This window comes from Phasianus colchicus, chromosome 2 (assembly GCF_987193195.1).
Source record: "Phasianus colchicus chromosome 2, bPhaCol1.hap1.1, whole genome shotgun sequence".
In the NCBI taxonomy this organism is placed as follows: Eukaryota; Metazoa; Chordata; class Aves; order Galliformes; family Phasianidae; genus Phasianus; species Phasianus colchicus.
The window spans coordinates 11,803,129-11,824,743 of NC_143437.1; positions in this window are offsets into that span (position 1 = coordinate 11,803,129).

A 21,615-nucleotide genomic window follows, 5' to 3' on the forward strand; every position below is an offset into this window, starting at 1 on the left:
CTTGCCATAGTTGCCAACCAGGCAAGACTGCTATGCAGAAAAAGAAGGTAGAAAAATATTCCTATCCCACTCCAACTTATAGAAGTTTGTTGAGTTTTGAGTCTTAGGAGACCAAGCAGATCAGTTTCCTGCTCCCCATACAAGATTTTGTAGTTTTTCAAAAAATTTGCACCAATTCAACACAAATAATTTAGAATGAAATCTCGTGAAAATGTCAAGTGTATTTTTTTCTTTTTTTTTTCTTTTTTTTTTTTTTTGGTAAATGCAGATTCAGTAGCAGCCGGGAAATTAATATTGCTCATTTCTGAATTATTGCAAATATCATGGCTTTTAAAGCTGCAGACAACAGGCTAATATTCATGGCTTCCTGCGTAAGGGGAAATACATATACAACTTGGACAGAAATGCAAAAAAAGGAAAAAAAAATAAAGCAAAATTACATTAAAGCATAACATAGAGAAAAGAATAACCTGCTTGCAAACAACTGCCTGTACAGCATTTGCTGATGCCAGCTCAATTTACATATAATCAATATCCCTCTGTGTTTAATTCCTCTGTATTGAATTTTATATATAGCATACACTTTCCTTTATCTAGAAAACTATTTGAATAATAGAACTGCATCATCTTTAAAGGGAAAAACATTTAAATTAACATATACTAAGACATAAAATATCCATGCTAAAAACATAAAATGAATATGGGAGCTTCCCACAGAGCTCGTGTACAGGAGGTGAGAAGAGCACCTTGCATGCTAAAAGCAAAGCATAATCTCCATAAACCTCAGGAGCTGGGAATTTGGGTAAAGAGTCAGAGGTCAACAAAATTGTAAGGCAGATCCTAGCCTAAAAATTTTGAGAAAAAAATTCTGCTCCCAAAGTAGGAAATGTAGTTTATTTAAAGAGATCCTTCTAAGTAAAAAGCAACAGAACAGAGATTTCTTCTCTTCATCTAATTTGACAGAGTACTGAAGTAATACATGTTCTGGTTGAAAAAGGCTGGAGAACTTGGAGTAAATGCATAGTTTTCTCCATGCTCTTTGTCATAGAGAATGGACTTAAAAAAAAAAAAAAGTTTTATGAGCATGAAACCTCTTGCTCTCATTCCTGAACACCTTTACAACAGCAGCAAAGGTTTGCCCTATTGCAAGTCCAGACAGGGAAGCAAAAAAAAGAGAAACAATATTTTGGGATATCCATAACCTTATTCACACTGTTAACAGTTCCATCTAAAATGTATACACTAATAAAAAGACAGATTTAAAAACAATTAAATTGAGCATTGTAGAAGGAAACAAAACTGGCAGGAAAGAAGCAAACTACAGTGCTGCAAACAACACTACATAAAACATCATTTTGAAGTACCCTGGAGATATTGTCTCATTTCGTCATGCAGCCACAGAAAGCAAAGAGAGAAAAGGCCTACACTAACAGTTATGTGGGGAAGGCAACGTGCTGGATTTGGAATGGATATGAGGTTCTTGAGCTTTCAAGGTACTGAGTGAAAACAAAAATGACTTTCACAGCCAGGAGAATTACCAGAGGCAGAGGCTAGTGAGGAAAAATGGCCCAACAGCAGCAGGGAGGTTCAGCAGTGGGAAGGCTGAATAGACGCTGTTCTGCCAAGAAGAAGCTGTAAAAAACCCACAAGCCTAGCAGGATCTAGCTATGCTGCTGGGGCCAACATCTAAGGCCAGATAAAAGAAGAGCAGCCTAGATGGAAAACATGATAAAGAATGGAAAATACAGGAGAATTTCTTTCCATATCCTCCAGTTTTGGCTAGGGGGATGAGAAAAAATAATCAATCTCAAGAGATATCAATACAAGGTAAGGTTTCCTCTCCTTAGGGAATCAGGGATTAATGGAGGAGGGAGTCAGTGCTTTGTGTTCATTAGGCTATTACTGGACATGAGTTCAACAAACAGAGGCTAACAATTGTACTAGGCCACTTTCGTGATCTTCACTCATTTTTCTTTAAAGCTTTTCTTCACTTCATAAGTATCAGGGTATACTTTTACTGCAAGAAAATAACTACCAAGAGGTGAAAGAGTGTAAAATTATTGCATACTGCTATATTATTAATTTATCATTTATATGAAATGTGTAATTGCAGAAAGCTGCAAACAGATTGCAGGTCAAGAGGGCCAAAATGTGTACTTCCCACACCACTGAGAACTCATTGTTTACGCATAATACCTCAATTCCAAAAGGCAGGACATGATGCAACTGCAGATCTCAAACATCATCTCCTCAATTGCTACAAAGGAGCTGCACTGATTTACACCAACTGCTGCTCTTGGCCCTGTGTTTCACACAATGAAATGCTTCTACTGCCTTCAAGTTTTTGTAACCAGATAGAACATCCTCTTAGATATTTCTGACTCAGTTCTACTTTGTCAGTATTTACAGGTAGAGATAGGCCCTGGGTTAAAGTTCCCCAGAATGGTGTCGGTGACCATGCAATGCTTCCTGCAGGACATTGGATTCACCTGTCCCAGCAATTGGGAAAACAATTGTGAAACTTCATCCTGAGGCTGGGCAGGGGTCAGCATGGCTGCAAGCAATGCCAGTCTGAGGTCAGTGGCAATGTACCTCATGGGGTCTTAGAGCATTAGACACTGAGCAATCACCCAGAGCTCAAGATCGCAAGAAGGTGCTTCAGCAAAAACTCTGGCAGGTGTAGAGGATCAGGTGTGATGCAGCATGTTCAAGCAAATCTTAGTGTGATACCAGCTAGCAGTGGTGGACTTGTCACCAAAACAAATACTCACAATCCTAAGTGGACAGGTATTCCCATATTCAGGCTGTCCAGGTAGCTCTGGGCTTTCACTAAAGATCTGCTCTGAGATGCAGCACAGAGCACTGAATTTGGCTCTGTCTGGAGCACTATATTGCATTTTTTTTCCATCTTCAGACTGCTCAATATGTTTACAGATAAATCAGAAAAGGCAGAAAAAGGAAAAGGAGGAAAGTGGGGGGAAAAAGTGAAAATATGGATGATCTGTCATCTGTTGTGAATAACTTTGTTAGCTGCTTTCATTTTTTTGTATGCAGTATTCAAGAAGGTCTACAGCTAATATAGCCAACATTTTATTTAGAAAAAAAAAGACATTTAAAAGTACAGTTACTGTATCTTCTGTTGAAGATATCAGACAATTAAGTGTTGAAACCAGCTATGCACATTCAGGCAGACACAAAGTAAAGAAATTCTTCTCTGCAGGACATTTAGCTGTAACTGCGTAGAAACAGCTAACAAAGAAAAGAAAAAACAGAACAACTAACAATGACAGACAGAGTAGAACAGTGACACCAGCCTGAAATTCAGAGATTTAAATCAGTATTTGCAGATCTTCATAGGCTTTCTGATACTCCCCACAGAAAACTTCACTGTGCAGGCTAACATTTATTTTTCCTATTATATTGTTAGTTTTGTTCATCTCAACAGATATTAATATTGATACTAACATTATTCACACAAAACTACATTTTAGAAGGTAAATATTACAGAGACCTAAGTAACGCACTCAGCAGTTTTTCTTTGAATTAATCCTCTGTGATCATTCTCACGGTCCTAGAACCCTCTTCTGAGCAATCGCTGCCTGCTTCACACCAGTGGCCATTTTAATTTATTATAAAAATGGAGACAAAGAAAAACAGGAAAGCCCAAGAAATACAACTGGGATTTGTGTTTGGATCGATTCAGACCTGCAGGACTTCAAGTCTTCCCTCATTTAGAGTAGGCAGCAAAGCATCAGAAATGCCCTGGAGCATTTCTCTGACACTCCATAGCATTGCTACATAAAAAGAGGGACTGGCCCTGTCTCCGACAAGTATCTTGATACTCTGGAGACTTAGGCTCCATCTACCTCTGCTGCACTGAACACCTCCTCCACCTGCAGGGTGGTGCCCTCACCATGCCTTTGTTTCCCTCTCATCTGATGATTCCCTTATTCCTGCCATACTGTCTGGAGCACCGGGTTGCGAGCTCCCAGGAGCAGGGGCTGTCTTTGCTTCAGTCATACAGAGCCTAATGTAGCAGGGGTTTTGGATACTCCCCAGCACCAAAGACAACAATATTGATCATTTTTCCTGCTACCTAGACATGATGGTAATGGTTGTGTTAGAAATACAAAAGTGCAGTAGACAGAGACAGATACACTGACCTTTAGTCTTCACAAGGTCTTCACAAGCACACATGTAGGCTGGGATATGGGGCTCCAGCAAAATATCAATTTCACCAGATTGAAATTGGACCTCTACAAAATCAATGCACCTTGGATAGTCTTGTTCCATTTTCACTGTCTTTACTGATTTATGCTGTGGCGTTTCACCTTTACTGTGATACTGTTCCATTTATTCCTGAATCTCATTTTTGTCTTATTTAATGACCATCTCAAGCAATTCCTTTTTGTATTTCTCACCTAATTCATACTTGACCTTTTCCAGATTTCCTTCCTTATAGCAATAAGCACACTTCAAAAGGTTTAGCAATCAAATCAAATAAGCTCTCAGGAGCTTTTCTGTGTTCCTAAACTTAGTTTCACTTACCCAAGCCTATTAAAGGGAGAATCCCATATTTCAGACAGCTTTCCTTCTTTCCCAATGGCCATCATATCTTTCAGAAGTGTTGGGAACAAAAGCCTGTTTCTGCTATCTGCAGCTTTGCTCCCTCCAGGTGCCTGCAGGTACTCTTGCACTTCTTCCAACTTCTCTTCATTAAGAGGAAAGTCAAAACATTCTCCAGCATCAACAGAATGTTTCTGCACCCTACAGATAGCCTTTTTTCTTTTTTTTCAAATACATTTAAAAAGCAAATATCCTGCACATAATGGATATGTTAGATACCACGAAATACTAGCAAAATAAAGAAAAATCAGAGATGAGAAAATACAGTCCTTTAGTTTACAATATAGCTAATAGTTGATATTACCAAAGTACTGAGATTCAGCAGTATGATGAGGAAATGTAGGAAGATCCATGCACAAGTTTACTTTCTTTGTAAAAATGATAATACAAATGTGACTCAACAGAAAGCATGCTGCAAGGAGCAGGAAAATACTATGGCTTATAAATATTGATTCCTTTGCAGCAAATCTCTCACTGTTGCAAAACGAAGGCTTGTATCTACTGAAGTACATTGATAGCTCTACGCTCAGGACTGAGAAAAGCAGGAGACAAATACTTTGAGAGAGAACAGGATAATTTTGGATGGTGATGAATTTATTTCAGACCTTAAGTTCTTGCAAGAAATAGCCAGAAGTGAGAGTAGCTGTCTCCAGTAAGAGTTCAATTATCCTTAATTCAAACACAGCAAAGGAAGTGCCTCTGTTCCCTGTGTTACAGGGGTCTAGGCAGCAGTTGTGATATACCTGCACATGCATATTATATATCACACTCTTTGTATATTACACATCCCACAAACAGAACAGTTCATAAGTTAATCCATTCAAAGCCCTGTTTGTAAACATCAGTATATTTCTTTGCATAAGTACTACAGAAACCTAAATACATTGGATACTGCCATTTCTACCTTCTAAACTGTTTCTATCTTCCTTAAGTAACAGCCATAGAAATTACAAAGCATTTTCTTAACATAAATCAGTCTCAATGCATTAATTTTACAGTGTTCTTGAAGATAGCAGCCAAACCTTCTGTCAGGCTGAGCAAGACAGGATCGTTTGCCTGAGAGCATAAAGCAGAGTGAAAAGAAGTAGAAAAGGAACGATGTGACTTGACTGTCAATTAATTGTAGGGCTTCTGAAGAGTCAACGAATCTGAAGTGCAACAAAAGTAATCAAACTAAGTACAGATGAGTGCTGCACACCTCAGAAGAGATCAACAGCTGGTGTTCTAGCACACAGTCAGATATTGTATAAAACTGTCCTCACATGAATAAGTATGTGCAATGGCTGTTTTTCACACGGAGAAAGAACAGTCTGGGGTCTGGGCAATTAACTGCAATGGGAAATCAGGAAATCTTAAAATACCACATTTACAAAATATAAACACAAGAGTTCTGGGTCATTCAGAAGCAAACTCCACTTTCCTTGCTGTCTGTGGACATCTTCACTGAGGGTCACTGCAGGCAGCAGCTCCTGAATACTTTTCCTTTTAAATAAGCAACTGCTTGTGCATGGCTGTTGTGAATCTATACTGTGTTTTAGAAACATAGAATTATAGAATGGCCTGGGTTGAAAAGGACCACAATGATCATCTAGTTTCAAACCCCCTGCTATGTGCTGGATCACCAACCACCAGACCAGGCTGCCCAGAGCCAATCCAGCCTGGCCTTGAATGCCTCCAGGGATGGGGCATCCACAACCTCCTTGGGCAACCTGTTCCAGTGCATCACTATCCTCTGTGGGAAAAAATTCCTCCTAATCTAACCTAAACCTCCCCCATTTCGGGTTAAGACCATTTCCCCTTGTCCTATCACAATCCACCATTATAAACAGCCGTTCCCCCCCCTCCTGTTTATATGCTCCCTTCTAGTACTGGAAGGCCACAATGAGGTCCCCCCAGAGCCTTCTCTTCCACAAGCTAAACAAACTCAGTTCCCTCAACTTTTCCTCATAGGACAGGCGCTCCAGCCCTCTGATCATCTTAGTGCCCTCCTCTGGACCTGCTCCAAGAACTCCACGTCCTTCCTGTACCGGGGGCCCCAGGCCTGGACGCAGTACTCCAGATGGAGCTTCACAAGAGCTGAGGGAGACAATCACCTCCCTCTCCCTGCTGGCCACCCCTTTTTTAATGCAGCCCAGAACACAGTTGGCCCCTCCGGGCTGGAGTCTCGGGGAAAAGTGAGAATGACTCTTTTCCACTCTTTTCCTACTCAGCACTACTCTTTTTTTTACTGTTACTGTAATTTTTATTCATAATGAAATAGTTTTAACCAAAGTATTTTCATGCTTGGAAATGTTGCTACAATGCATTTGGGTATTTAAAGTTACAGGACACTCTCAATTTTCTTACTTCAGATTATAAACCCACTTCCATGCAATGCAGTGCATGGTGATCCAGAACTCCCTGGAAACTTTACAGTAAGTCAGCATAACAAATGAGACATAAGGGAGTTTTTTCTCTAATACCTGTGGTTTCCTATGAGAGAGGATATGCATGGATATCAAATGTTCAGAAGGAAGTTTACAACATATGATTTAGTTTGGAGTTTCTCAACATTGATAATCCAAGATAGTTTGCATCCCATCCTAAATCCTTTTGCCCAAATTACTAGAACTGAGTAAGATAATTTCCCCGTATGTCACATACCATAGCCAGGAAGTTACTTGCCACTAATAATCTTCTATAGATATCAGCAGTTTTCACCTCACACAGTATTCCATTCAATCAAAATTAAAGCAAGGATACAAAATAAAGCATATGTCCTGACATTTTATGCAGGAGGGATGAAAGATAATGATGAAAAAGGCCTCTGGGGATGGTATAGATCTAACAGGCACATGCAGCAATATTGTAGGATTCTGGTGGAAGGGAAGGCGGCATCAAAGCAAACATCGTCTTTCTCTACAAACTGAGCAGTTTTCAGAAAATCAGCCTTCCTTCATAGGAAAGTAGTAATCCACAAAACCAGTAAACGTTTTCCTCACATGTACCCACAAAATAGCAACGTTTTCATGCTCAGAAGTTGTTGGTTTATCTCAGTAAAACAGCATTTGTAATTTACAGTAACTCCTGTACTCTGAGTAAAAGCTTTACTCACTTTAATAGGATTTTGCCAAAGACTTCAGAAGCTGACTGCCAGTGTCATAAATGTACCACATTTTCATTGGAATCAGACTGAACTTATGCCCAAATATAGGTGACCAGACGCCGTGCAAGGAAAGCATTCCTAAAAACCAACAGTTCAAAAATGTTGATTTTTGAACTCACCTTTACAGGAAGGAATTAAAATAGATTAAGAGCATATGAACAAGCATCAAAAAAAGTCACAAACATTATGAAAGACTACGATACGGCTATTGCAAAAGCACTTTCTCTAGACAGTGAACAGTAACGGCTGGAATGCTTGTTGTACATGCTTGGAATAAAACATATAGAAACACTGATACACTGCACCTAACACTATGGCATTAGAGTGAGTTCTGTAAACGCTTAGACAAAGCAGCCACTGTTAACTTATCTAGTCAACTTTTAAACATATCTCTAATGGCCTGCAATGCCTGGAGATGTCTCTGTAACTCTGTCCCACTCACACCTCTCCCACGCTCAAGGATACACGATACTCTTCTGTCTTTTGTACATATCTGAGAAGACATTATGAAGAGCAAGAGAAAAGCATGAGGAGGAAGCAGCAGCAAAGAGGAATTCCTGGGCTGACTTCAGCCTCTCCTCCCCCTCCCTTGTGTCACTTGCGAGGACAAAGAAACAGACAGAGGAGAAGACAGAGGAACAGGGAACCACAAGACAAGTTTGAGCCTAGGAAGAAGGGAGAACTGAGGCAAGGTGGCTTTAGGTTTGGCTTTGTTTCTTACCTTCGTACTCATTTCATAGCCAATAAAGTAAACTAATCTTACTCTTCCTTTACTCTCCCACTGCATCACCCTTTTCTAACACTACCACATGACTTCAGAGCAGAAATATAATTATATAGATAACTTTTTGTATGGGAACTGCTGAATCACAGCCTGAACCCCTGATTGATCACCTAAGGTGAGCAATGAGTCAGCCCTGGGAGCACAGGTGAAGGCAATTCACCTGTGCTGCTGGAAGACCCATTTAAGAACTGACTACCAGTAGGGAAGGATCTCTTTCTGGAGATCCCTCCTTTGGAGTTTTACAGCAAACCCAGGACAAGGGTAAGTGCTCTTATTTATTCTATTTTTGGTATAATAACCTGCTTAGCCAGACTCTCTTTTTTATTTCATAATTATAACATCTGTATATTCATTGATTATACACAATTCCAAGATGCAAACTGATCCAGAAAAAGAAAGCAGCACAAAGAGACAGAGAACACTTTCAGGTTGTGAATTAGGCTGTGGGACAGATCATCAGATGGGTGGTTCCTGTTCATGAGAATACAAACTTTCAAACTATATTGTTGGAATGAAAATTGAATGGCAGGCTCTGTACATTTAATTTATGTCAGTTATGGCAAGTAATTCATCTTGAAAAAGTCATGAAAAAACAATTATTACCTAAATACTACAGCTGCAGATATATTCCTATGAATAAACCCATATGCATATTTAAGTTATATCTAAGGACTACAAAAATCCACCAGTCATGTATACGAAGAAGTCTTACACCAGCTCATTCCTAACTGATCTGATGTCTAGCTCATGCAGAACTTTACCCTTTGGGGGAACAAAAATACCTTGGGGAAGAGAGGTTTCCTAGGGGTTTCAGAGGCTACAAAATGAAGCATTCAGACTGAAAGCACACATAACAAGAATAGATACCTACTGAAACAAACCCACAAAGCCTATCCTCTTTGAAAGCATGACTCAGCAACAAAACAAAAGAAGTTGGTAGCTAGATAACAAATAAGGAAAGTGAGATCAACAGTATTGAAAAAACATTATTAAGGGGGACTATGGGAACAAACTTAATCAGGAGGCCTCAAAGTATCGTGTTTTATCCAAATCTAATGGGGACAGGGAAGTCCAAAAACAGCAAAGCTCCCAGAGAGGAACACATTTTCAAGGGAAACATGCCTTTTCAGTGAAGGCTCCAAATGCAAAATAATCAAATTATAGACAACTGAGACTATTATGTAAAATTCTTTCATGATTAAATAACAAACCAAGAAATGAAAAACAACCTGAAGGCATAATACTAAATTTTCTTTCTGACATCAAATATCAAGGCAGAATTCCAAGAGCAGCTTGCTCTGTCAGAGTTATTGCAGATGAGCAGATTTAGCTTCCACTATCTTCCTTTCAAGACTGGCTCTGAATTCAGTTACTTAAACTACACAAAACAATAGTCTACGTATTGTTTATACATACATATATATGCATACAGGTTTATGTACTTCATTTCGTGTCTATGTGAGACATTCTGCCCCTACAAGATACTTATAGTGCTTGCTATTTACTGGACAACTTTTCATTTTTATAGGAGATGAGAAAATATTCATGTGGGAGAATGATGAGCATTTTCATTACATGCAGAATCCATGGCAGATCAGGGCTTCGTGCATTTCCTTCCCAAGTGAAGAGTCTTTGAGAAATACTCCTTCACTGCTATGTATGCTGCTAAACCACTATATGATGTATTGGCCACCTAAATAAAACGTTGTTGATGGTTGTCAAATGTGCAGTGCTTGGTGAAGTCAAGATAATCTCAAACACTGCAGTCCTTACTTAAATGAAGATGTAGCACTTTAAAAAAAAAAGTGTAGCACGGGAAACTAGATTTTTTTTTATTTAAAAAAGTTTTACTTTAAATCTACTTTCTCAACATTCTGACTAGCTGCCATCTACTTGGATTTCCTGCATTAAATTACTTCCAACTGTTGTGCACTAGGCATACTTCAGAAAAAGAACAAGGTAAGGAAAATGCACATTCTATCTCTGGTCAAATGAAGAACAGCTACATCAGAAATATGAGTACAAAGACCACAGATACAAATTGAATCTGTATTCATATTTCAAAAACATTCTAATTTTCCCTCATTAAAACTGAAGCAAATTTAGTGCAGTTTAATTCCATTTGAAATTCAAGCGCCTGTGAAAAATTTTATAACACCATTTAATGTACCACGTATCCTACATTTTCTTCACCCTTTTGTATTGTCTCCATCCTTATTCTTAGTAACTAGCATCTGATAGTCTAAATTTATATCTTTCTAATTTTGATATGCATATTATTTCCTTTTTTATTTTCTCTAAAATATCCTCTTTCATTTCTCTCACACATTTACCTTTCTAACTTTGTTCTTTGTTAACTGCTCACACATACACATCACTCACTGAGATCTGGTGCCTATTCAGAGAGGAACAGAGGGCCAATATGCTGGCCAGACCCACCTCAGAGGGAAGTCTGCTGCCTCCCTGGGTTAAAATTGTTGCTAGAAAACAATTGGTTAAATGATCAGGAGTGTGCATAGTGTTCTCCTTTATTGCTCCAGTAGCAGTGAATGATATTGGAAGAAAAAAAAGTACACCCAGTTGATCATCACATGAATCCAAGTCTGGTGTCACTTGTAAAATTTATTTTTTATTTTTTAAAACCACAATATGGTCTACCTGACACCAGGCCTTTTGGCACCTGACAGGATGCACTGCTTTTCAGAGGGGAAAATGAGATTTTGGTCACAATTCAGAAGGACTGATTGAAAGAGCTTCAAACCAGAGAGAAAAGGATAAGATCAGGCTCACAGCTGATGAGCATACCAGAGTTTAAGGAAATATGTGCTAATAAGGTTTGCCACATGAAGTTCTATATTAATGCATTCAACGTGAGAAATAATAAAGGGGGTCTCAGTGATGCAGCAAGAAGCTTCTTCACCAGAAGGTGGGTGTGGAATTGGCTCCTCAAGGCAGTGGTCATGGCACTAGGCTGCTAGAATTCAAGGACTGTTTGAACAACACTCTCAGAAATTAGGTTTGAATTTTAAGTAGTGCTGTGTGGAACCAGAAGTTTCTCTTTACGATACTTTTAGTTCTTTCCAACTCAGAATATTCTGTGATTCTATGTTTATATGCACATACTTGTATATCTACTTAAATACGCATGTGGAGGAAGAACCATCAGATGCTCATTTCCCGGACTTTCAGTCACTTCCTCTATTGTTCATTTTCTCACTATTTTTCACTATTTTTTATCCTTCCACCATTAATTGCAACCAGATTTATCTATTTTTTTAATTTCCTCTCATTAATTTTCATCACTGGTCAACTGCTCTACCAACCACCATCAGTCTAAATAGACAAGAGGCTCCTAAAAGAGATGGTTTTAAGAGATGCTTTAGTCTGCACAACTGTTAGGTGCTTGGCATTGGGTTTAAAGGGTATAAGACCATCTGTCTCCACACACAGCATTAGCACAAGGGCTATGAGAGACAGCTGTTGCATCATGCAAGAAATTGCTATTGTATAAGATGCTGGAATATTAATGAAGGTCCAAGCAGTCTTCTAAAATCTGGATGAATTCAGTTCAACTCCCCTGCTCCTCCATATCAAATAACTGATGTGACTTGAGAGAATAAGCTAAGCACACTCTTAGCTTCGTATTTCTAAAATACATTGAATCAAGGATACAAGTCAATCTGAAGACTGGTCTGGCCTCTTACAGTCTACTGTGAAGTAAACAGTATTGTCATCACATTGCTGAACCACAAGACTTGTGAATTTCTACAGAGACCCCTGTGCAAGGCATATCCAACAGCTATATCCTTGAATCATGTTTTCTTCCAGCCTCCTAGGCACAGTATCAACAGAAGTCAAATGGTACTTTGGAAGCAGCAAAGAAAAACAGTATTTTTTCTTTTTAAACAAATCAGTTGAGTGTCTGAATGACAGGCAATACAAACGTGCTGAGAAGAAGAAATAGCAAGAATAATGCACTTGGCTTCTTACTCTAAACTAACAGTCTTTCTCGCTTCGTTTCTTCAAAATTAAAATGGCTTTCCAGTTTAGATGGCAACAACTTTATAGCTCAAAAAAAAAAAAACCAACAACAAAAAGAAAAGTAAAAAAAGCACCATTAATTTCATTATTTCACATTTTTTACTAAGATAATGCTGAAGTGCCTGAAAATGCCATATTATGTCATTGGGTAGACTGGACAGTTCAACTATAAAAGTCCTGAGAATCTCAACAGTGCTGATTCTGCACGGTTTGTTTATTTGTTAACATCACTCACATTGAAAATAAAGTTTGTAAATATTTTTTCTGAGCCACAAGTCTGTGAAATGCTTAGGAAAAGGAACAAGTATTTACTTAAGATTCACAAACCTTCTACTGTCTGTCAAAAAGTGTGGTCGTCTTTACAGCAAGGAAAAGTGTTCTGTGTCTCCAAAATTACAGTTATCAAATTTCTATCTTAAGAGCCTTATAGAAAGAAGACTATTTTCCACACCGTTTGTGCTGTCAGATTATATTAATGTACATAGGAAAAAACGTAATCCATAAGCTGGCCAAGGGTGCTATGTTTTCTTCCATTTGATCTAACTGTGTGGGTGTGTTTCCTTATACAGCTTTCCTGCTTTGTTTAAAAGCAAAGGAAAAAAAAGTCAAAATGAGCAGCAGGCTTGAAATCCAGATGTCTGGAGGACTGCTTCAGTAGTCATTCAGTATCATCAATAGACAATGCAAAAAATAGATACATACATTCAAATTCAGCCCAATGGACAAGAGACCAGAGAGTCTGAAGAGAAAAAGGAATAAATGAGCATCTAAAACTCCTCAGTAGTAAGGACTGATCCTAGCTATCCAACCATTCTCAAGGGGACCAAAGGCTGCACCAAAGCACAGCGGTCATTACTGTGGGGTAAATTCAAACTTCTACTGACAGGCTACTGACTTTTATAGGACAACAAGTAAGTCTGTGACTGAGGAGCAATGAAATGTTCCTATACCAAATTAATCTCTTACATGTCCTTTAACTGTGCACATGCACACATCAAAGCTACTCTGTATCATGAACGTATACAAGAAAACAGAATGCTAGTGATCATTGTCAGTATAGATGTCAAACCTGAGGTCTATTGAAGCTCCTCTACGCTACTAGAGTATTTTATCTGTTTCAGGAAATCTTTTCAGTCTTCCTTCAGCAAAATCCTTTCAGTGCCACAGGGCTAATCTAGAAACCTAGCTCTAAGCCATCTGTAACAGTCCCCTTTTCTCACATTATTATTTAACAGTTCATTGTTCCAAAAGTTTGCAGGTAATTGGCTTGTTACATTAGCAATTACTTTCTTGGGTATAACTGGGCATCCCGTCCTATGTAATTAAAATTGCTGGACTAAGGAAATGAATCTAAGCTGTTATAAAATAATGTAAGATCAGAACCTCTTTAACTTTCATTTAACCTGGTTCCATAGAGTACAAAATTTCCAATCAGATCTTAATTTCTGACTCTGTTTGGACTTTATCCTTAATCTGAAGTGTCAGTAGTTAACTTTATTTCACTTGAAAAAGATGTATGAACAAAGCCTCTTTCATTGCTTGGGTATTTTATTAAGAATACAAGAGGAAATTTTCCTGAAATGCAACTGTGGGGAGAAGAAAGGAGGTTTTAAAAGAGAGTAGGTTGAATTTGAGGCAGAAAAGCATATGGACAAAGATGTATGGAAACAGTTCCTTTGCTGAGTTTCTATTGAGCCTGTCATAAAAACAAATTCTTGATTATAAAGAACTACCTGTGCAAGAAATAATCAGGAGACTGAATAGTATTTTTCTTTAACATACATTTGTATTTTGAAATCCTGACTTGTTGACACAAGAAAAGAATCTGTGATCCCTGTCTCCATTTATCTCACAAATCATGAGCAGCATATAAAATCTGTGGCAATTAGGTAGCTATGCATGAGGTAGGCATAGGATCTGCCTAATGAGCCACTTACTGCATTTTCTGTAAGCCAGACCACTGACCCCAGCACGAAGATGCTCTGTGCTGTTCAAAGTTGACACATAAGAGAGAAGCAGAAATACAATTTGTAAGTTCATTATGAAAGTTCCTCTGTGGGATTTCAGTCTGTATGAGCAGATCTAGCTCTTCTGTCTTTTCCTCAAGCTCCTTTCCCCATTTCCCAGGATGTTCAAATCATTCAAACATCTGCACAGAACAAACGAATCATTTGATTTTCCCTAGAAAAGCCCATGTGTTGGAATTCTTTTAGACTCCTCAATGAGATCAATGCATGATCAATATGTACTGCAACAATCTAAAATTAATAACTAATTATTAATTAGTTACAAAGACTCCCCAGTTCAGGTTAATTACATTAAAGAATCACTGAAGGAAACAAGACCGTATTTAAAAGCAGATTTTTAATTTTTAAAAACAGCAACTCTATTGCCCTATTTTTAAAGCCAAATTCACATGCTCCTGTAAGAAGACAAAAATCCTCATAGAAAAATCCCAACTTTTCTTATGAAGACTTGGATGTGACCCAGTATTTATAGAACTGATACAAGCTGTCAGCTCCACTGGTGTCAGTGGATCTCTGCCAGTTGACGTCAGCAAGGATTCACTCCACTATCATTCTTGTTGCTATAACCTTGCTTTTTGGTTTTGTTTGGTTTGTTTAGGTTCTGGTTTTTTTGGTTTTTTTTTTCCATTTACCTACATAGTGGCCAGACAGAAGTTCTCACTGAACAAATATCTTTCAAGCCAAATCCTTTCCACAGCCTCTAAGTTGTACATCTACCTCACTTAATATTCCCTATGTTGGCTGCCCCCCAGCCTTAATGTTACAAATGCAGTTGCAAATTCATCTTCCACCCACCTCAAAAATCATATTATTCCAGTTACTATGTACAAAACTCATATTTGTTAATAGTTACGGTTACCAAGCATTTTAGTAGACCCAAGAGTCCCCAGTGATTCAGATCACCCTGCTCAAAACAACTCTCTCTTGGCAAAAAAAAATAACAGTTCTGGTTTATTTATCATGGTTGTATACTGAGATTCAGAATACAATGTGATTACATAGAGTAACAATGCTACATATATTCTAGAAATTCTTAAGTACTTTTTAAACAAAAAAATTTGAATCCATATACAATTTTTTCTCCTCCACATCTGATGAAAATTTGCCAAGACATCTTTCTGAAGCATCTTAGAAGTAGGCCTCAATTGAATAAAGCATTTCAATAATTCCTGGAGGTGTTGAAGGCCAGGTTGGATGGGGCTTTGAGCAACGTGCTCTAGTGGGAGGCGTCCCCCCACCCACAGCAGGGGAGCTGGAATGATATGATATTTAAATTCTCTTCCAATTCAAACCATTCTATGTTTCTGTGAATTTTCATTATCCCTTAGAGATCTTTTCAAACACAAAGGCATTCTAAAGAGAGATTTTCTCTTTACGAGACAAACTACCTGATCCCTAGATCCACAATGGAAACGTAGAAGACAGTAAAACTTTTGTTGGGATAGGCCCATTAGTTTCCAAGTGAAGTCATTACTTTCTTCTCCCCAAATAACAGCTCCTTTGATTTATTAGGCAACAGAAGAAAAACAAAAACAGACAAATCATTCACCTCTTTCTGATGAAGACGATCATTTTAGAAGTTTAAAGATGTGGTACTTGTCATTATTTCTCATATCTAAAGAGTATAACCTCAAAATTAGTCCAGCATGGAAGCAGTATTTTCTGGAGAGGAGCCTAGAATGTAGCACTGACATCAGCATCTCTGTGATGTGAGGCTGCGATTCCTCAGCTCCACTACAAGTTGCATGAAAAAGAATCCTCTCTTGCTTCGAATACATGATCTTTTAATACCCTTTAGTTCTTACACTGGAAAATGAATAAGCAACCACAACTCATCTCCTCCCTGGTAACTAATTTTTGTAAGCTGCTGTGACTTCTGCCTCAATTCTCTCCTGTTTAAGCAACAGCTGTTAACCATTCTTCATTCAGAAACTATTCCATCTTTTATCATCCTCATTACCCTTCCCAAATCTCTTTAAAAATATATTGGTGAAATGATAAGTGGAACTGCCCTTAAATATCACCTATCAAATAATTCCTCCTTCCCAGGTTATATTACTCCAGTGCTCAAAACAAGCCAATAGAAGACAAATCTGTTGCTGAGTATTTGTATCTGTATATATACAATTTGACAGAGCAATTTTCAGCTTTCTATAGCTCCTACATAATGCTACACACTATCAGCTTCCCGAAAACCCAATCTATTTTCAAGTATAATTACAAATTAAATAAATAAATAAAAAAGGATGGGGAGTAATTAAGGTCAAAGCCAATCAGAATAAATTGCTCAATCTCTTGAGTTCTTAAGGAAAAGTGGACTTGTGCACATTTTGACAATCCAGCTCTCTGATTCAGTACATAAGCATTCTTGGAATCAGCCAATCCAAGACATCTCAAGGTAAGTTTAGATTGGATATCAGGAAGAATTTCTTCATGGAGAGGGTGGTAAAGCACTGGGACGTATTTGCCCAGGGCAGTACTGGAATCCCCACCATTGGAGGTATTTAAGAGACATGAAAATGGCACTAAGTGATGTGGCTTAGTGATAAGACTCAGTAGGTCATGTTGATGGCTGGACTTCGTGGCCTTGAAGATCTTTTCCAACTGTAGTGATTCCATCACTACTCTTTTTTATTTTCTTAACAATCTGTTTAAAAAAAAAAAATCTACATTTTCTGGACTTGGAAAGCTGATTCAGGACAAGCAGCCTTCACATAATCATTTTATTTTCTCTTTGGCTATCCAAAACACATTTTGAGTACTGTTATGCTTAGAGTGCAATTCAAACACAGACATCTTCATTTATCTTTGCATTGTCTACTATTTATGCTTTCCTTATAAGAATGATCATTCTTTAATTTATCTGGTTTTTGAACACAAAATCCTCACACCATCAAATTTTTATCTATGTACACTGACTATTTCAAATTCTGGCAAATTAGATATTGCTGTTTTTTCTCTACTGAAAGAAAATTATATTAACATTCTTTCAAACCTGCCCATTGCTCTATTTTTAAAACTAGCACTATTTCTGTATTTACTTTCAACAGATAACTGAATTCCAATGAGAAATCCTTAGGGAATTTCACATTTACTCAAAGTCAGCTCTCCTGACGGCACAATTCACTTTTGTGCTGTTCCTCAAAAATGTGCTTGCATGACACTGTAGAATATAATGACATCTGAAGCTGAAAACTCCAGACAGCCACAGCTCTGGCACTGTCTGTCATAGTAGGCTCATTTTAAAAGGTTAGGGCCAAAACAGATTCTGTCACACTCTAGCATATTGCATTAAAAACATACTTCTGCATTAAAAAAAAGTATCCCTTCCAAAGTTATATACCACCCTCTTAGTCAACAATTGTAAAGGTAAAGTCTCCTAACAGTTCACAGTCTTTATTGAGAGCCTTATCCATAAACCAAATTTCTGATCTATCTTCTGTACCTCTCCTATGACATCACAAAAAGCACTGCCCAGTACCCCTGGTTTGGTATGGGTTTGTATTTGTGTGTGTGTGTTTTCACATATTTCTGCAAAATGTTCTTATTCTGTTTCATGAAATGATCTTAAATATTTTTTCACATAATTAATTTTTCACAGATAATTAATGACAAGAAGTATATTTAGCTTAATTAGGAAAAAAATTGGATACTAAATATATGGCCCTATATTTTCAGTAATTGCAGCAATTATTTTTATATGAAGAAAGTATTTGATTAATTTTAGCCTTTGCCTGAGGTACCCACAACAGCTAGACAATCCAAACATCCTCAGCCTCTCCACACAGGACATGCCTTCCAGCTGTTATTAGCTTCCTGTCTCACCTCTGGGCACATTCAAGAACCTTAACATTCTTGTTATATTCCAGAGACCATAACCATAGTGTTCAAGGGGAGGCCACAGCAACACTACAGTGGAAGATTTTCCATTTCTGACTCGTTGGCTATGCTGTGTTTAATGCACACCAAAGGCAAAGCCCTTTGAGGAAACTTATCAGCCAGAGACTTTGAAACGTATTCCCAGTGAGCACTTAAACTGGTGAAGAATAGCTGACAAAAAACAAACATGAAACAGAAGCATATTTCTCATACTTGAAAAACTGCAGTCATACTCATATAAAACATAATCATAATGAACTAGGAGTATTGGCAGTTCCTTATTTTTTAAGATACAGCTCCATTTATGTTCTACTTTTATTTATTATTTAAAACACTTTTAAAATAGATTTTTTAAAAAAAAACATTGTTAAATTATGTCATGAAATCAGTCATACAATACATTTCTTTCTTTTCACTTTTCCCCAGAGATATACAAGAAGTAAATCCACTTGTTCTGATTTCTTTCAGATAAAGAAAATTTATTTTAGAAAGAATAGTGATATCATCCACAGCACGGCTGTGGAGCTTTTCCATTCTATAAACACTGAACCTTTCCTGCACATAGAAAAGTATCTGTGAACTGGATGGTAGTTTGAAAGCAAGAGAGATCATGTTTGATACAGGAAAAAAAAAAAAAATCCATTATTTTTTCTTTAAACCAAGTCTATAGAAAGTGTCAGTACAGTTCAAATTGAAGTCCATAGAGATATGCAGACATTCACCAGCTGAGCCTCCAATTTGCAGTTTGTAAACTGCTAAAGACACATTTGAAACAAGATTGATAATGGAATGCTAATACCTGTAGCTTGTTCTTTCATGTTTATTCTAAAAAAATAGCTTTGGCCTGAAGGATTCAAAAGGCCAATGCTATTATAAACCTTTCCAGTTTTTCCTCCAACAATATACCCTTTTCACGTGAAAACGGATCTCTGGCTTTAAAGCACAGCTCCTTCATAGACATTTTCATTATGCTAACTTCCTATGCACCCTGTAGAGAGATTAGACAGTACTTATATGAATATGCAAAAGTTAAATTCTTATTTCTCATTTATCCAGAGCTGCCAACACAACTGCAAACAGTAAGCAAAATGTATCCAAACAAACAACATATCCCAGTACTGGGAAATCTAAACAGCATAGTTTGCTACTGTATCATTCCAAGCTGCACAAAAGGCTGTTTAGTGGCCGCTGGTAGAGCTTGCAAACTATGAGGAAGAAACATGAGAAGTTTTCAGAGATTTTAGTCTTTTTCAACTATTTGTGAATAACCCAATAACTTTATTATTTTTATTATTGTTATTATTTACTTCTTCAAAAAGCTTTGGAGATGTTTCTCATACATAAAAAGCCATCACCTAATGCTTTTTATATGACTAAGTACTGTCCAGGATCTATCTCCTGTGCATGGCTAAGCTGAGGATATTTGCTTCTTAACTCTGTGCTTCCCATCAGTCCTGGTTTTAGGATTGATTGCTGCACAATGCATGGAGAAGGAGTGTTACAAACCAGTTCCTCCCTGATTCACTCACTTGCAGAATCACACGGAATCATATTTGCACTGATCAAAGCAGCAGGATCCATAAAAAGTAGGACAGTCACTCCCCAGAGAGGGGGTATAGTTCAAGAGAAGGAATGGTCCAGACTGGGCACCGTGTGCTCCTGCTATGCTTGTGTTTGTGCTCCCACAAGTATTTTTCTTCCTCTTGCAGGTTTTGTTCTCTATGGAAATGCCTACCTATTAGACAAAGAACTTATGCAGTGCACTCCAATCATAGAAGTGCTATTTTATCCTTAAATACTTTTATTCCAGCAAATATAGCAATTTTAGCAGGGAAATATACGCAGCCTGGTTGACCCCTCTAAGTGGAAGTTGATGCTCACAGTCCCATACAAAGCTGAGGATCACTTAACAGCGTCACTCTTTTGAACCTCCTTAACCATAAGATGAACTAAGATAGCAGTTATGCTAAGCAGTACTGCTGAAAAAGGCATTATGCTATGTGAGGAGACACAATGGAGAAAATAAATAATGCTGCAGAGCTTCTTCTATGTCTCAGATTTTGTAATCAGAATTAGGAAGCTTAAAATAAGCTTTGCCTGATAATGTGTACTGAGCGGTCTCCTCTAAAAGCCAGACTGGAAATATCAAGTATTTTAGGTAAGTGTCAGGCCATTGGACAAAGGACATTAGGAGTGATCGCTATAAAGTGCATTGCTAGTCCAGATTTCATCTCAAGACGAATAAAAGCCCTTCCTTCTGCAGGTTTGTACCTTCAGAACGCTTTCTGGCATCACTTTTAAGTGACAGAATTTGCCACAATAAAAACTCTGTGTGAGATATTATATCTTCAGGAAGAGGCCCAAGCCAGCAAAGTCATAGCTCCCTTTCAGACATTCAAACTATTTTCAGACATTTGGAGCCACCACTGCTACAGATGGAGAAGTTATTCCATAGTGATCCCGCCTTCGCAACAGCAGAAAATTAAGAAACCGTCCATTGCTAAAAATACTTCACTGACCTATCTGTAGCAGATTGCCTCCCCCCTAGTTATTAACAATGGCCCTCACACAAGCTTAAATTCAGACAGAGATAAAAAGCTAACCCCTGTGGTAGCTGAAACACTACTGAAATAAAACCACCTCCAAAATGAAGCTTAGAACTTTCCCTCTTAATAACACAGAGACGCTCTCTGATTCACTGTCTATTACAGTGGGGCTAATTAAAAAAAATAATAATATAGGTTTGATTTCAAGTTCAAAGTCCTTCCTGAGCCTTTTAAAAAGCATTTCAGAGCCTTCCAGCAGCCTGCAAGAAGAGGGGGGGAAAAAAGGGGGAAAGGGAGGGGGGAAACCAACCCTTTTTAAAGCAACTGTCACTCAGAGCCTGCACTGACTGCTCCAAGAGAACAAAATTACCTCAGTAATAATAATAAAAAGAAAAAGATTGAAGAGCAAAAATATATTCTAGGTAGCACAGAATTAATTTGTGTTTTACACTGTAGAACATAAAAAAGCAGTTGTTGAAATGAAAATAAGTCAGGACTTCTCAGGAAGGAATCTTCCAGATGATATAAACTAAAAAGCACAATACGTTTTCATTCAGTAACTATTCT